This window comes from Equus quagga, chromosome 14 (assembly GCF_021613505.1).
Source record: "Equus quagga isolate Etosha38 chromosome 14, UCLA_HA_Equagga_1.0, whole genome shotgun sequence".
NCBI classification, from domain to species: domain Eukaryota; kingdom Metazoa; phylum Chordata; class Mammalia; order Perissodactyla; family Equidae; genus Equus; species Equus quagga.
Window position 1 is genome coordinate 90,178,248 of NC_060280.1, and position 15,237 is coordinate 90,193,484.

At 38.2% G+C, this 15,237-nt stretch overlaps 2 pseudogenes; both read left to right on the forward strand.

Moving 5' to 3' along the window:
- The first annotated feature begins 2,440 nt into the window (after positions 1 to 2,440).
- On the forward strand, positions 2,441 to 3,428 carry LOC124225098 (olfactory receptor 7E24-like; annotated as a pseudogene).
- A 10,405-nt stretch (positions 3,429 to 13,833) lies between these two features.
- LOC124225657 (putative gustatory receptor clone PTE01) lies at positions 13,834 to 14,874 on the forward strand (annotated as a pseudogene).
- Positions 14,875 to 15,237: the final 363 nt, after the last annotated feature.

The window sequence follows — 15,237 nt, forward strand, 5'->3', positions numbered from 1 at the left end:
AAAAATTAACATCAAAATCTACTAACTTGACCTAAGAAAGCTGGGCCTTAAACCTGACCATGGGACTTCCCCTAGTGCTAAACTCCTCAACTGTAAAAAAGAGGGCTTATGATCAGAAAGACAAGACCAACAAGTATTTGAAAAGGTACTCAACTTCACTAACAATCAGGGAAATGAGAATCAAAATCACAATGTCATATTGCCTCACACTTGTTAAATGGCTATGATCAAAAAACAAAAGACAATAAATGTTGGTGATTTTGTGGAGAGAAGGGAATCCTGGCACACTGCTGGTCAGAGTGAATACTGGTATAGCTATAATGGAAAACAATATGGAGGTTCCTCAAAAAGTTAAAAACTACTGCTAATTAAAATGGAATTATCATATGATCCAGCAATCCAACCTCTGGGAATATGTCCAAAGGAAATGAAATTAGTCTCTAGAAGAGATATCTGCACACCTGTGTTCATTGCAGTATTATTCACATTAGCACAGATATGCAAGATATCTTTGCAAAGATAGTAAAGTGTGTCTGTTCTAAGATAAATTGATAAAGAAAATGTGATACAGACACAAACACATATGCACTGGAATATTATTCAGCATAAAAAAAGAAATCCTACCATTCATGACAACATGGATGGACCTGAAGGAAATTATGCTTATGAAAATACTTCAGAGATAGCACGACAAATTCTGTATGATCTCACTTATATGTGGAATCTAAGAAAATTAAAGTCATCCAACCAGGGATTAAAACTGTGCCTGTCAGGGCCCGAGGGGTGGGAGAAATTGGGAGATGTTGGTCAATGGGTACAAACTTCCAGTTAGAAGATGAATAAGTTCTGGAGATCTAATGCACAGCATGGTGACTATAGTTAATTATACTGTATCTAATAGTTGAAATCCACTAAGAGAGTAGATCTCAAGTATTCTCACCACACATCAAGAAAAAGGCAAGTATGTGAGGTGATGGATGTGTTAATTAATTTGGTTGTGGTAATCATTTAATATCTATATTAAATCATCACATTGTACACCTTAAAAAAACCTGCATGTTGTATAACCTAAATGTATACAATTTTTGTCAATCATACCTCCATTAAGCTGGAAAAAAAAAGGAAAAAAAAACAATGAAGCAGTATTATCAGGCCACTACAGAATGGAGTCCAAAAAAAACAGAGTGGTTTCACACACCAAACCTTTTACTGAGATTGTATGGAGCTGACACAAATAAATCTGTATAAAATTTTTTTAAAAATTTGGTTTCTTAAATTTCATTATTGTTTAATCATTGACAGATGCTCTGTACACTACCACCATCTTCATAGTCATAAATGCTTATGATTATGTGCACTTAGATAAACTATATTTACAAATATTTGAAGTACATCAAAGCCAAAGATAGGAATTATATAAGAAATGACTTTCAAAAGCCAGTGTCATATTTAAGTAATCACTTATTTCCATGAAGGAGGGGAGACAGAAAACTAAGAATGATAAAACTCATGAAAATAACTATCATATAAAAGTGTTTTCTCTTTAAAAACATTCAACTTTAATTTAGAATCCAGATTATGCGGTCTGGCCTTTCATAGAGTGTTTTTATAAATATTCGAAACGAAGAATATCTAGCATTGTATTTGAATAAAATAAGGTATATTTAACTACTTCTTAATTTCTTTAAATTCAAATGATTTTTTTTTCTCAAAAGGGGAAGGGTATTTCTTATTCTATATTTTTCTCAAAGAAGTAGGCTGTATTTTACTGTTGTGAACTTAAAAAAGCAAATTCAACTGTTATTTTACCCTCAAAATGAGTTTATTCAAGAATAGCCAAAAATAGTGCAACCCAGGATGTACATGATATGGTGAACCATGGGCAAATCTGGGGAAAGAAAAGTGTGAGCTGCATTTATAGAGTCAAAGGGGGAGTAGGGAGGGGCAGATGTAAATGAGAGCCTATTAGGGGAAAATAACAATCTAGCATGACAACAGCTCCTCACTGGCTGAGCTGTGACATTTCTCCTTGGTTGGTTTGTTGCCAGGTGGGGAGAGAAATCTTTAGTAGTAAAGCAATTTCTCTTCCTGTGCAAGATGCAAGCTTAACTCTCTTCCTGTTTGATTTAATTGCCCATGTGTGTAGGGCATGAGAGCTCCCCTTATAGGCCTTCCTACTTCAATTTACGTTCATTTTTAATTTCCACCCTGTGATCATGAGTTTATTATCTCTAATGTTCTTGCTCCTCTAGTTCTCTTCAGTTGAGTTTCTCTAAAGTAAGTGCGTATAGAAAGAGATGAATAACTCAGAAATCAATGAAGAAACCGTTCTAAAAAAATTGAATTTGAGGCAGTAAGGAATATCGCTTCAAGTACTGGGATGTTTGACCTTACAAGTGAATTGCTTGAATCCAAAATAGGGACACAGTGCTGGGTGTCCATTTACTGTTTTCTTTTTTCCATCACTCTTTTCTTTTTCAAAAGGTGTCCAAGCTACATAGAACCACAGAATCTAACAAGTGTTTCAGAATTCTTCCTCATGGGCCTCTCAGATGATCCAGAACTGCAGCCTTTGCTCTTTGGGATGTTCCTGTCCATATACCTGGTCACCATCTTGGGGAACCTGCTCATCATTCTGACCATCAGCTCTGACTCCCACCTCCACACCCCCATGTACCTCTTCCTCTCCAATCTGTCTTTGGTTGACATTGGTTTCATCTCCACTACTGTCCCAAAGATGATTGTGAACATCCAAACTCACAGCAGAGTCATCTCCTACGTGGGCTGCCTGACACAGATGTCCTTTTTTTATCCTTTTTGGATGTATGGATGGTATACTTCTGACTGCAATGGCCTATGACCGGTTTGTGGCCATCTGTCACCCTCTGCACTACTCAGTCATTATGAACCCACGTCTCTGTGGCTTCTTAGTTTTGGCATCTTTTTTAATTAGCCTTTTGGACTCCCAGATGCACAATTTGATTGTATTACTACTTACCTGCTTCGAGAATGTGGAAATTTCTAATTTCTTCTGTGACCCTTCTCAACTCTTCAACCTTGCCTCTTCTGACACCTTCACCAATAACATAGTCATGTCTTTTGTTGGTGCCATTTTTGGTTTTCTCCCTTTCTCAGGGATCCTTTTCTCTTACTATAAAATTATTTCCTCTATTCTGGGAGTTCCATCAATAGCTGGGAAATATAAAGCTTTCTCCACCTGTGGCTCTCACCTTTCAGTTGTTTGCTTATTTTATGGAACAGGCCTTGGGGTTTACTTTGGATCTTCATTGTCACCTTCTCCCTGGAAGGATGTGGTGACCTCAATCATGTATACCATAATCACTCCCATGCTGAATCCCTTCATTTACAGCCTGAGGAACAGGGACATCAAGAGTACCCTGTGGAGACTCTACAGCAGACTAATCTAATCTCAGTATGTATGCAGTCCTTTCTGGAGTGTGGGTTGGAAAAATCCGCAAAACCAAACATGTAGACCAGCCAATACTTGTTCCTTGGTCATATTATTTTTTTCAGTATCATGGTTTTCATTCCTCTCCATGTTTCATATATGAATGTTACTTCCTTTGATTTGCCCTTCATTGGACTAGGGGACTGTTCTGTGATCCTTTGTACATAATGAATGCATGAGATATTTTCCTCAGTGACCCTGGTATCAGATGAAATGCACATGTCTCTTGTCGCATACTTAAATTTTACATCCTTTTCCATGTTTCCTGTGCATTTTTCCATACAAATTTTGAATCCGTGAAATCTGTTTATTCAGGAGATGTCTGGGGATGCAATTCATTGGTCCTCAAACATGGATTTTATAGGAATCCCCTGGGGAGTTTTATAAATATTGATGACTGGGTCTCATCACCAGAAATTCTGATTTAATTGGTCTAGTATGCATCTAGGTATGAAGATTTTTAAAAGCATCCAAGATGGTTCAGTTGTGAGTTCCTAAAGTGGTGAAGCTCAAAGGGGCAAGTTATAAGAGAGCTTATTCTAACTCCAGTAATCTGATTTTCATCAAATACACTATACTTCCACACTGTAAGATTTCACTTGTGCTCATTATTAAGGTATTATTTCTCTATTTCAAACTCACCCTTCTATATTATCTTATGGTGCTAAGGTAGGTGTCTTAAAATCACTGCTCTATTTTCCATCTGGCTTTCCTGTTACATACGTTTAATAATGGCCTGTTAATTTCAACACACTATAAAGTTAATTACACGTCTAATACCCATAAGCCCTTGGTATTTATTGGCTTCCATCTGGCACCACATTGTTCTCTTTTTGCCTTTGTCCTGCAGTATCTATTTAACCAACTTCCTATACTCAATTAAATTCATTGAAATAATTAGCTTGGTTTTATTTTTCATGACTGACTCATGAATGATAAATCATAGTATGGGGTAAAAGGTATATTATGAATTGCATGCAATTAGAACATTGAAAATGTGCTCATAATATAAAAGTGGTTTAAAATATATATCTTTGTTAAGAGTGTACAACTGAGGTTGAAGTACTAGTATGACATTGCTAGTTGATGTGTGGCTCTATTGGTATCTGAAGATTATTAAACCACAAATTTCATCATAAATGAATTGAACTTTATCTTCTTTTACTTTACTCCATGCAGCAAAGGTCCATATTGTCAGCAAACATGAACTCTTTCCTTTCTCTAGTAGCAGCCTGGTTAGGGTTTCACCTTGTTACCATACTTCCCTCACTTCTTTCATGATAATTCAGTCTTTGGGGTCCATTTGTGTTCTTCAAAATGAGTAACCCTCTTTCCTTAGAGATGTCACCCATAGTTTTTGGGTAGTAATCTTGGTCCTCTGAAAACCTGTCCAAGAACTAGTTGAATTTACTCTGCCTTTTACCTCTAAGGTAAATCACCTACCAACTACATTGATAAGCAACTTTGATGTTGGAGAAAGGAATGAACTTGATAGATGATTAAGCCATAGTAGTGTGTGGGAAGATATCACCCAATACAATTACTACATTTCTATATTTGCGTATCCACTTCTGCAAGCCTATATGATAATCAAAGGACCTTGAAAAGTGGGAACTTATCTTGCCTTTTGATGTCAAATTGTAGACTTCCCTTAGTGTAGCACGTTGTGTTTTCTCTAGATTTAGATCTATAAGAGTGTTAATGGTCTGATAACACTAAACATGGTGTGACAATACTTAAATAGAATATGAAACACAGATAATAGAAAGAATGTGAGATACGAAGTCACTCCACTACCCAGATACTGGCTCAAAAATTTGAAACCTTTGGCAACTCAGTGTTCCTTTCTGAGCCTCAAAATCCTCAGCAGGAAATTAAAGTGCAATAGTGTTTATCTTTCAAAGTTGTGCAACAATTATATACAATTGTGTCATGGAGCAGTCAAACAGTAGTTTCCCATCAAACAGCAAATCCTATTATAACATTAAAGAAGTTAATTTAAATAAGCATTCCAGTAATTCATAAGTAACCTGATGTTACAAACTGTGTGACTTTGAGTATGATACATAACATTTCTGTTCAAATGCCTTATCTGTAGAGTCATGAAAACAAGAGCAGTTAACTGAGCTTGGTTAAGAAGATGCAATCAAATGGACTGAATAGAACACTATTTAGTATATAGTAGTGGGTCAATAAGGGCAAACTGTCCTAATCAATAATTAACAGGCCAGTGGACAGTTTAAGCATATGGGCTTTGTAGGCTGAAATTAGATTTACAACATCAGCTCCTCTAATTTATTAGCTGAGTACTTTGGAATATATTTTTTTAACTCTCATGGCCTCTAATGCTTCATTTTTAATGCTATTTAGCTGAGAGTACTCTAGGATTAAACAGATAATAAACACATGGTAAGAACTAAATAAATATGATTATTGTTTTCATCATCATCTACCCTAAGGTTGATGTGTTACTTTTTTCAATTTTACTGAGATATGATTGACATATAACATTGTGTAATTTTAAGACATGCAATGTATTGATCTGATGCACTTAAACATTGAGAACTGATTACCAACATAGAGTTAGCTAACTTGTCCATCATGTCACATAACAACCATTTCTTTTTCATGGTGACAACATTTAAGATCTACTCTCTTAGCAACTTTCAAGTATATAATACAGTGTTGTTAACTACAATCACCATGCTGTACAATAGATCCCAAGAACTGATTCATCTTATAACTGGAAGATTGTACCCTTGACTAACATCTCCCCATTTCCCCACCACAATTGTCTAGTAGCCGTCATTCTACTCTCTGTTTCTGTGAGTCTGTTTTTTTTAGATTACACATATAAGAGATATGCAGTATTTACCTTTCCCTGTCTGACTTATTTCACTTAGCTTAATGCCCTCAAATTCCACTGATGTAATCACAAATGGCAGGATTTGCTTCTTTCTCGTGGCTGAGTAATATTCCATTGTATATATACACAGCACATCTTCTTTATCCATTTATATGTTTACAGGCACTTGCGTTGTTTCATATCTTGGTATTGTGAATAAAGCTGCAATGAACATGGGAATGCAGATATCTCTTCAGAGTCCTCATTTCATCTCCTTTGGATATATGCACAGTAGTAGGGTTGCTGGATCATGTGGTAGTTCTATTTTTAATTTTTCAGGCACCCACATACTTTTTTCCATAGTGGCTGCACCAATTTACATTCCCACCAACAGTGCACAAGTGTTCCCTTTTCTCCACATTCTCACCAACATTAATCATGTCATTTTTTGAAGATAGCCATCCTAACAGGTGTGAATTGATATCTCATTGTGGATATGATTTGCATTTCCTTGATCATGAATGATGTTGAGAATCTTCCATGTACCTGTTGCCCATGTGTTAGATTTTGGAAAACTTTCTATTCAGTTCCTCTGCCCATTTTTTAATGGGCTGTTTATTTTTTTGCTACTGAGTTGTGTGAAACCTTTATATATTTTGAATATTAACCCCTTATCGGATACATGATTTTGAATATGTTCTCCCATTCTGTAGGTTGCTTTTTCATTTTGTTGACTGTTTCTTTGGCTATGCAGAGGATTTTTAGTTTGGTATAGCTTCACTTCATTATTTTTGCTTTTGTTGCTTGTGCTTTTGGTGTTGTATCCAGGAAATCACTTGCAGACCGATGTCAAGGAATTTTTCCCAATGTTTTCTTCTGGGAGTTTTATGGTTTCCTGTCTTGTGTTTAAGTCTTTAAATCATTTTCAGTTCATTTTTGTGAGCAGTGTGAGATAAGGGACCAATTTTATTCTTCGGCATGTGGTTATCCAGTTTTCCCAGCACCATTTATTGAAGAGAATATCCTTTCCCCATTGAGTGTTATTGGTTCCCTTGTCAAATATTAGTTGAGTGTATATACAGAGGTTTATTTCTGAGCTCTCAATTCTGTACCATTGAACTCTCTGTCTATTTTTATGCAAGTGCCATACCCACTCATGCTAATATTTGTGGTCCTGCTCTTCTTCCCTGTTTCTATCTGTGTCTATATGTCTAAGCCTTGCCATTCTCTGGGTGGGGTGAAACTAAGGCAGGTCCTTTGTGCAGGGCACTGAAAGGGTGGGGAAGCTGCTTATCCACCCCACAATCTCTTTCGCAGTGAGAGGATCTCTTGCCAGCTGGGGAGTTTCCTTTTGGTGCTGACCAGTGCTGGGCTGGGGGATGGGATGATGAGGGTAAGTTGAAGCTGTTCTTCCTTCCCTTTTGTGTGTTTATTCTTGGGTGTTTTGTTGCACTATGTGGCTGAAAATTCTTAAGTAGACTCCTGAGCTATCCCAGAACTGTGTTTGTTCATGGATAGCTGTCTAATTGTTGATCTTTTTCAGGGGGACAGACGCTGGGTACTCCTACTTCACTATCTTGGTTTTGTCAAGTTTTCTTAATATCAGTTAATGACAAACCAATATCTGAATTCCTTATCCAGAGACCACTGTGCCAGGAGGACCAAATGGTAGGATGTAGAAGGTTGTAAAGGACCATCATTTCCATATAACTCACTTTATAAACTAGAACAAAACAGACAGGCCAAATGCACTTTTATTTAAACTTTAAGATCTGTGAACACAAAGTAATCTAATCAAAATGCATTCTGGAGCAAATGAGCTATTCTCGATGAGTAGAATTCAGAAGCCACAGGACATTTGCTGAACTGGGGCACAGAATGGCTGCAGCTTGGTGTCATATCAATGGAAGGACCCTGGTAATCTAAAAGAAACCATGTTGGCTTCTTCTGACTGCATATCCTGAAGAAAGATTGTGGATCCTACAGAAATACCAAATCAAAGGCAATTTCTACCCATGTACCAGTTCTTCTGCAAGGAAACTTTGCTGAGAGCATTGTGGTATTATGGATGTGGACTATCTCGGGAAGCAGAGAGTCATCCCCAGAGTCTTGTGGTTGTTATAGAGCAGCATCCTGATAGAGGGTGAAGCCTGCATGGTGGGCAGATACTAACATGCTCCCAACAACTTCCACTTTCATTGTTCATGCCATTGTGGAGAACAATTTCCTTGAATGTGTCTTGGGCCTAATGACTTGCTTCCAACCAACACAACATGGCAAAACTGATGAGATATCACTTCTGACATTAGGGTACAAAAAACTCTGGCTTTCATCTCCCTGGCCCTCGTTTCTCTGTCATATGTCTGTTTGTTCTAATGGAAGCCACCTTCCATGTGTGAACTTCCCCAGTAAGAAGCCCGTGTAATGGAGAACTGAGGAAGACCTCTTGCAAACAGTCCACAAGGAACTGCATCCTTCCAAAACCTATGAGAAGGAGCTTCAAAACAGTTTTTTTTCCCAGGTGAATCTTGAGGGCACTGCAGTCCTAGCTGACACATTGATTACAGTCTTGTTATATATACTGATTTATTTAAGACAAGTAGAAAGCTATAAATAAATGCATAGAAGTCAATAGTTTTCTAGTATATGAACATATATCAGTGAAGGAGAAAAATTAGAACTTATACTGTTGGGGCTGGCCCCATGGCTGAGTGGTTAAGTTCACATGCTCTGCTTTGGTAGCCCAGGGTTCTGCTGGTTCAGATCCTGGGCATGGACCAAGCACTGCTCATCAAGCCATGCTGAGGCAGCATCCCTCATCATGCAACCAGAAGGACCTGCAACTAGAATATACAACTATGTACTGGGAGGCTTTGGGGAGAAGAAGAAGGGAAAAAAATTGGCAACAGATGTTAGCTCAGGTGCCAATCTTTAAAAAAAGAAAAAAAGAAAGAACTTAGGCTGTCATTTAAATAAGCAAAAAAACCCTAAGAAAGGGAATATTTCTCTTAGAGACAGAAATCTTAACTGAGAAAATGGAAATAGTTTCAAATTCTTATTATAGAAGAATAAATTCTCCATAATTTAATGATTAACACAATGAATTTGAAGTTGTCAAAGTCAAAAAGTCGTAAATTAAATTGAAAAAAAGAGTCTGCTCTTTATGTTAATATTTTTGAAATTGGAATTCAGAAATGAAGTGTACAAATGAGCTTTCTTTTGAGAAGAAGAAGGGCCCAGACTCTTCTAAATATATTCAGGTTTCTCCTTTTCTTTTTCTGCTAATATTAGGAAGTCCTCAGAGTTTAGTATAACATGGACTGATTTCACTAATTACGATCTCTGTGCACTGAGCTCTCAAGGCCATATATGAGTGAATAATTAGCCAGTGCCTCCAGCCTTCCAATGTGCTTATCCCAGTTATCTTCATACTTGAATCTCCTCCACCCAGAGTCATCATCTCCATCAGGGGGTCCATGCCTGAGCCTGTCTTCCTGCCAGTCCTAGGGACAGAGCCTCAGTCCTCATCATTCACCAGGCAGGAGAAGGAAGTGGATCCAAACTCCTAGCTTATGACTCAGCAGAGATACAGCATGGACCAGTGAGTACCCAGGGAGATTGTGGACGGGGGAGGGACTATGGAGGATCTTGTTTCCTCATTATCAAGACACACAAAACAATTGAGATAGCCAGATGAGAGGATATCAATATGCAATGTTTCAGCTCAGAGGCCAATGAAATTTATGGGTTTTTTTCTGTTGGGGATTTCAAAACTCTCATTTAGAATTCTGCTCTCCTCCACCACCATTTCTAGGTTCCATAGGCATCGCCCACACCAGAACATGAATTGGACTTCTCAAAAACATATCCTACATTCTCCAAAATGATCATGATCATGGTGGCGATGAGGAGAAAAGCCATAAGGTCATGAAATTTTATTGAGTGTTTCCTGTGACAGGCTTTGAGCAATGTGCTATGTAGATTTTAAATTTTCATCTGTATTATCACCTCCCAAGCTACTGGTGCACCCATTATCATTATTTTACAGTTGAGGAAAGGAGTTCAGAATTTTTACTTAATTTGTACCAGGTCCTGGGTAAAAAGGGGTGAACTCAGGTTTGGATCTGAGCAGCAAGACTCTATTCACAGGGAACAGGACAATGTCTTTCCATACGATTTAGTTTCATGTGGCTATTGACCCCTTGAAATGTGACTAGACCAAACTGAGACGTTCTGTCAGTATATTTCACTTTGAAGATTTAGAAAAAAAATAAAGTAAAATATCTCAATTTTGTATATTGGTGAAATTATAATATATTGGTGAATTATAATAGAAGGTTAAGCAAAATGTTAAAATAAAATAAGAAAACAACCAATCTGCTCAAACTTTCCTTTTTCTTTCCAGGTCACTCCAGTCAGAATTATCAATGAGTCTCATTCATTTCTGATTCCCCAGCACCTACACTTTGGTTTTCATAGCATAGGCAACCAAAACAAAAGATATATGTATAAAAAGTTCTCTGTTAATTATTGATTACCCTTTGTTAATTCACAGGAACACAGCATAGTCAATATGGCTTCCACACACTGAGGGCTTTCCTACCTGGGCTTTCATCCCTTCCAGGGATGGTCTGTATGACTAAAGCAATGAATGAGATTCGTCATTTCCTTCCAAGTGCTCTTTCCAGAGTGGCAAATTAATCAAACCTGAAAAGGAGGTCACGGAAACCTCCAATTTATAGCCAAGTCAAACAAAAGTTGTGGGTAACCTGGGAACATACTACTTATGATTAGCATCTGAAACGGAGTGAGAGCAGTCTTATGGGTTTTGAAACTCCAGGCAGATAGTGCTAGAATTGAATTAAATTGTACGACACTCAGCTGGTGTCCTGGAGAATTGCTTGGTGTTGGGAAAACCCCCCACATTTGGTCAACAGAAATGAAGTATTCTGTGTAAAAATAAAGGAGACACAAGAGGAGGTGAAAAACTGGGTAGGTTTTTCCTAGAGTGCCAAAGACTTAATTTCGGTTTAGTCACAATGCCCATGTCCACTATAGGATTTTTGAGGGCAATAGGTGCTATAGCAACAGGGAATTCAGGCAAGACAATGGTTCCAATGGTGAAGGTGAGGCATAGTGTTCATCCTCTTGTTTTGTGTTCAAGAACCTCCCTAAGGTTACAGAGGATACCTTGTTTAAATTTAGTTGGATCCCCAGCTATTACTGTAATTTGAGACCCAGTATTGATTGAGGACATGAAAGTTTGCCGATCAGAGCATTTAAGCAGTTATTAAAGTTAATTCAGAACCTATGTTGAAGAGATGCAAAAACTAATTGGTGCCCTTTCACTTTTTGTTCTATAAATTCCTTTAGTAAATTGTGGGCTTCCAACTGAATCAAATTGTATATCTCTGTTTCAGTTTTTTGTTTCCTTCCTTATATCCAGGTTTCTTTCTTTCTCTTCTTTTTCTCTTTTTATCGATTTACTTTTATCACTGGATATACTTCAAGAGAGGTCCTCTCCATGCTGCTCATATTTAGAAATTTATTTTTTCCAGAGAGCTTCAAATCAATATCTTCATAATTAGGGACCTCCTCCACGATAATGGTTGTTTTATAGAGTTGATGTACCCTGTGCTTAAATCAGGTTGGAATTAATCCTTTCACTGTGCTACAGTGGTGCCATGGGTGTTTCTCCCTATAACTATGAGGATCTGGATCTTTGTTGGGACAAAGGCATGGAGCAACAGCAGCAGCAGAATATTTAAAGGTTCTGGTCTGTTTTGGGGAGTGCAGATCTCAGCATGACGCAAAATGGCTCCTTTTCTTCTTCTTTCTCTTCTTCTTCCTTTTCCACCACCTCCTCCTCCTCTTCTTATTTTTTCTCCTCCTTCTCCTTCTCCTCTCTCCCTTTTTCTCTCTCGTTCTTTCCCTCTCTCCCCTAATGACCACTCTTTTGTGAGCAACCACCAAATTCACCTATTTCTAGCCATATTGACTATGCTGTGTTCCGTAGGATATAAAGAGTAGAGTATACTCTTTCCCCTGAGTTCCCACAAGGGCCAATGCCTGGCTGAAACACACCACCAATCAGGGTAAGAGTCTTTCCCCTGACCATAGCATCAGTTACAGCTTTATTCTAAGACATACAAATAGGTCAGGGCTGAGACACAAGACCCAGGGCCACATTAAGGAAGGATCCAATCCCACACTCTTGCTTTTAATCGCCATGTAATTATTGAAATATCTAAATTAGCTAAGTTAGATCTATAAGAGAGGATTTGAGGGACTCAACAAAGGCTGCACAATGCAGCGCAGTCCAAAGTGCAAGCTTCTAGCAGGTGGTAGCTCAAAGTGCATACTTATCAGTCCATAGAGCCAGGGAGCAAGCCAGAGCAAGGGAATAAAGAACTCTGAGGGCAGTGGCCATTGTCTCAATGCCCCATTCACTGCATTAAGTGTGGTGGACCCTCTTCAGAAATAACACGGACTCGCACTCAGAATTTGGCTTGGATGTCTAGGCTGATAATGCAACAAAGACAAGCTATAAAAAGTGTTATTTCTCATATAAATATCTCCCTGACTGAGGAGAGCAAAGCATGCCTTCTAAGCTGGTGTTAAATGACTCAAGAGTTCCAGAAACGTGGCTAACTTGGGTTTTTTATTGTGGCCATGGTGTGGGTTCACAGTGAGAGTTCCTGCATATATGTATGGGCCTGCAAGGTTTGAATATCTCGCTGTGGCCAATGGAGGGAAGACACAGGCTTTCTTTTTTTATTGCGATATAATTGACATATAATATTATGTTAGTTTCAGGTGTACAACATAATGATTCAGTACTTAAATATGCTATGAAATGATTACCACAATAACTCTGGTCAACGTGTCACCATAAATAGTTCCAAACATTTTTTCCTTGTGATGAGAACTTTTAAGATCTACTCTCTTAGCAACTTTCAAATATGCAATACAGTATTATTAACTATAGTCAATACACTGTAGATTATATTCCCATTACTTTTATTTTATAACTGGAGGACAAGGTTTTTTATCAGCTTGCCCAGATGTTGGGTGGAATTGGAAGAGAAAGAGGTTCAGTTCAAAAACTGTTAGCAGCCAAACATCACACACAAAAAATAGAGTCAGACACTTTACAGCATAGTTCTTATAGATTGTTCATAAACAGTCTCAGTCAAGGAAATTAATTGTCCTGCATCTGGATAAAATAAATTACATTTGAGTGCTTACTTGTGTCCTTTAATTAAAACAGATTTTTTCTTTAAGGGAGAGGATATTTCTTATTTCTTTCATTTCCTTCAAAGAAGGGAACTAATATGTTAGTGTGATTATGGATTTTTAAAATTTCTAAATATATCTGCTAATTTCTTTAGCTCAGTCTTTCCACAGTGGACACACATAGAAATAGGTGAATGGAGCAAAAGCCAAAGAGAAAAGAGTTCTGAGAAGAATGTGTTTGCCACAACTGAGAAATATTGCTAAAGGGATATGATCTTCAAGCATGAATACTTCATTTATGAACTGCTTGAATCCAAAATACAGACAAAATGATGGGTACCTGTATACTTGTTTCCTTTACATCATCTCTCATTTCCTTTCCAAAATGTGTCTCTGCTATGTGGAACCACAGAATCTAACAGGTCTCTTGGATTTTCTGATTCTTGGGCTCTCAGATGATTCAGAACTGCATCCTCTAATCTTTGGCCTGTTCCTACCTGTGTACCTAGTCATCATGCTGGGGAATCTTTTGATCATACTGGTCTTCAGCTCTGACTCCCACCTCCTCACCCCCACATACTTCTTCCTCTCCATCCTATCCATGGCTGACATCAGTTTTACTTCTACTGCAGTCCCAAAGATGATTTTGGACATTCAAACACACAGCACAGTCATCTCCTATGTGGGATGCTTGATTCAGTTATCTTCTTTTTTGGATCTTTTTGGATGTTTGGACAGTGTACTTCTAACTCTGATGGCCTACAATTGGTTTTCAGCTATTTCTTATCCCCTGCACTACCTGGTTGTCACAAACCCCTGCCTCTGTAGCTTGCTGGTTCAGGTGTCTTTTTTGATCAGCTTTTTGGACTCCCAGCTGCACTGCTTAATGATATCATAACTTACCTTTTGCATAAGTGTGGAAATCCCTCATTTCTTCTGTGACTCTCCTGAACTCCTCAAGCTTGCCTGTGATGATACCTCCACCAATAAAATATTAATGCATTTTATTGATGCTATCTTTGGTGGCGTTCCAGTTTCATGGATCTCTTTACTTTATATATGAATTATTTCCTCAATTTTGAGAGTTCCATCAACAAATGGGAGGTAAAAAGCCTTCTCTACCTGTTGCTCAAACCTGTCAGTTGTTTACTTATTTTCTGGAGCAGGCCCTGGATAGTACCTCAGTTCAACTGTCTCACAATCTCCCAAGAAGGATGTGGTGGCCTCAGGGATGTACACTGTAGGCATCCCTATGCTCAACCTGTTCATCTACCACCTGAGGAACAGGGACATCAAGAATGCCTTGCAGAGGCTGGCCCGGTGACACAGCAGTTAAGTGTACGCATTCCACTTTCATGGCCTGGGGTTCGCCGGTTCGGATCCTGGGTGTGGACATGGCACGGCTTGGCATGCCATGCTGTGGTAGGCGTCCCACATATAAAGTAGAGGAAGATGGGCACAGATGTTAGCTCATGGCCAGTCTTTCTTAGCAAAAAGAGGAGGATTGGTAGCAGATGTAAGCTCAGGGCTAATCTTCCTAAAAAAAAATTCTTGCAGACGCTCCTCAACAGAACAGCCTAGTTTCCCTGCACAATTTAATATCATTTAATTTACATTTTCTTTCTTAAAGAGAGAAGGATATTTCTTGTTCCATATTTTTCTTTCAAAAGTTTGGGGCAGATATTTT